The sequence below is a fragment of the Elephantulus edwardii genome, unplaced genomic scaffold (assembly GCF_000299155.1).
Source record: "Elephantulus edwardii isolate Elephantulus edwardi_28Jun2011 unplaced genomic scaffold, EleEdw1.0 scaffold00030, whole genome shotgun sequence".
Classification (NCBI taxonomy): Eukaryota; Metazoa; Chordata; class Mammalia; order Macroscelidea; family Macroscelididae; genus Elephantulus; species Elephantulus edwardii.
The window spans coordinates 21726837-21730313 of record NW_006399780.1 but is presented as its reverse complement, the minus strand read 5'-3'; positions in this window follow the sequence as shown (position 1 = coordinate 21730313).

Genomic DNA, 3477 nt, shown 5'->3' with positions numbered 1-3477 from the left:
ACAAAAATAATAAAATAAAAAAAAATGTTTTTAAAAAATAATATCATTGTGGAAATATACCATAGTCTCTGTATCCATTCATCCATTGATGGACATATAGTGGTTTCCATCTCTAAATATTGTAAATAAACTTGAAATTAACATGAATGTGTACGCACCTGTGCCACAGCTTCCCCCACCCCAACTTTGGAATGTATACCTGCTAGAAGAATCACAAATTTCAAAATAGCCTCTGATTTGTTTTGGCATTTTATTTTTCCCATGTTATTGTAAGCATCTTTTCCTTTCTTCATAGTAACATACTTATAAGTCTCTGAACTTTCTTTGACTGGGGCCCTTCCATATTATTGGCTACTCTTACCCAACACACTCCAAGGTCACAATTTACCACGCTTGGACATATCAGAAAGCCAGTGTGGTGTTATAGGTCTATTATTTAAAATTACTTTCCTAAACCATTGCCTTTTTTTTTTTTTTTAACCATTGCCCTTGATTCTGTCAGCTGGATAGGCAGGAACATGTGGGTTGAGTATATTAGTCTATCTGAAAAGAGATTGCCTAGTTGCAAAAATAAAACCCAAAAAAAACCAAAAGAGCAGATTTATGAATACTGTCCTGTAAACTCTATGTAGTCATTATAACAAAATTAAGACCCAATTGAGATGTAAGATTGGTGTTGGAATTAGTAAAAAGAGGTGTGGGAGTAAGGGGAAACGTGTCTAATCTCATGGGAATTGGTTTTGTATTATGGATGTTGTTGATGATCTCATGGGAATTGGTTTTGTATTATGGGTGTTGTTGATGGGATCAGTTCCCCTTTATGGATTGGTAGAGGTCAGATTCAACATTCCCCACATTGTCATTGTTATAATTGCAGGCATTTACAGTATCTTTACACTATCTCTTACTGGGTATACTGCATGTATCCATTCACTAGACTGGCAAAGACACCTCATCTAGTCAAGTTGATAACGAGTCCCTTCAGGATTGCAGCACAGCTTCTTGACACTAGGACATCAGAGCTCCCTGTTTATCTGTGAAATATTATTTGTTCCGTCCATGTATACATACACACATAAATACATATATACACTTGCATATATATAAATATGTGTGCATATATAAACACATATTCTGAAAATTGTGATTCTAAAATAGTGACAAAGGATATACACTAGAGATATATAATCAAACTCTGGAATAATTATATATATATATTTTTTTTTCAATGGATTAAGGATAAAGTAATATAAGACATATTCCTATGCACAAACATAATTGTTATTATAAAAAGGTCATTAATCTTGCACTAACCAACAACAATATGATATATGGGTAATACTCCATGCAGATCCTTAATATGTTATCCATTTCAGAAGGCAATGAATTTGTACAAGAAATCTATAGTAGTTTTCTATCATCATATTGTGTTATAGTGGAAAATATATTTCTGGGGTTGGCAAAATACAAAGGATATAAGCACATTAATTCCCATGAGGATGATGTCCAGAATTCCAGGGGAAAAAAATACATGGAATCTGTGCAATTAAAAAAGAACCAAATTCTAGGAAAAAATATTGTATAACCTATATCAACTGTGGTTTCTACAATTGTCTCATTTATGTCAACATGCACGTTTTCTTATGTTTAACTATAGACATTTATAGAAAAAGTTAAGTGTCAATGATTCATGTGTATCTTTCAATGATGCCTTTCTTTGGCTTGCTTTGTTTTCTTAATGAATTCTCCTGAGCCTAAAAGAAAGACATATATAAAATAAGTCCAGTTCCATTTTTTATGCCATACATAAAGAGGAGAATATTTTATGTATTTCTAAGTAACATGGTGTGGAGTCAAGGAAAGTATTTGTAAGATTTATATAAATGCATAATCATAGGGTTAAATATTGAGGTGTTTACTTACATACATATAAAGAATTTACTTTGATACATGTTATGTAATATATGAAAAGGCAAAATGAAAAGAGTTCCTTAACAGTCATTCCAGGCATGCTATACAAGAAATTAGATGAGGGAAAACCCAAATAAACAAAACCCAGAAATTACTTCTATTACAGTAAAATTTTTCCACAGTTTTGCAGTACTAAGAGTAAGATACTGTGACTTGGATATTACTTAATCTAGAACTACTTTTTCTACATGCAATGTGAAATTTAAGTAACGTTTTATTTTAGAGTAAGCAAATTTTAGTTCAACCCATCATTTATATCATACAAATATTTTCAATAATCAACCAGAAGAATTTCTAAATCATCAAGAAGAACCAAGAAGTAAGTTAATATTGTATTCTTCAGCAAGATATCTATAACTGTATTTTATTCAACTATAGTAAAATTTTATTTGAGTAGGCAATTGTGGCCTTTCAGTACTTTCAATATTTAAGATGAGAGCTCTTTTCATTGTTAAGATGACTATTGATTTCAAAAATATCTTGTATTGTTCACTTATGTTTTTCTAAGTCAAATATTTTGCTGTGATGAAAATAGTAGTGTAAAAAAAGACATTTTTCTGTTGGAAAGAATTTCTGTTATTTTGTGTGTGTGTGTACCGTCAAATTGGATCTGACTGGTTCAGGAGGAGATTGCCCCTCCTTCTCCAGCAGAGCTTCTGGTAGATTCAAACCGTGTGAGCTGGGATTGCAGTGCAGCTTCTTGCCACAAGGCCACCAGAGCTCCTGGAAAGAATTTCTGAATCTCATTAAATACTTTTGACTAATACTTGTTCATTTACTAGGAAAATATTATAAAACACTGAATTGTGCATTGTGGAAATTTTTCTAAGTAACAGTGCATTTCAAGATCAAAAGTATTCCTACCTTGTCCTTCTGCCCTGCCCCCTTTTGGTTTTACACACACACACACACACACCAACAAAAGACAAAAACAAAAACAGGGGAAAGAGCAGTGAGTTTAGGGATTTTTAAGATTTATTTTGAACACAAAATTTGTATACATGTATGTCATTCATGTACAGGATGTGTTTCACGTACTCCTTCATTCAAATTGTGTTTCATGCCATCATTCTCATATACTGTGTTTAAAAAACTAATCAGCATTGATCTATGACAACTATCATCTTTTTCATCAGTCTCTTCAGATACCCACTAGATCTCTCCTAATTCCTTCACACACACTCTCTGTCCACCAAGCTGTGTAACCTGTGATTTCCCACTCCCTTTGCCCTTACCTCTTTTTGCCTTCCCTTTCCCTCTTTGGATTTTTATCCGCATATCTTCTCCAAATAGAAAGAATGCAGTTATTCTACCATTTGTAAGTTTGCCTCTCTTTAAGGGGTGACTTTTATGTTACTATGATACTGGAAGCTATAATACTTGTATATAAAATATGAGCAAGTGTACACATGACAAAAAGAGTTCATTCAGCTGAGATTCAAGACTAAGACTGAGAAACAGGACTTATATCCACTTCTGAAATTAAAGGTCCCAAATTATATGTGT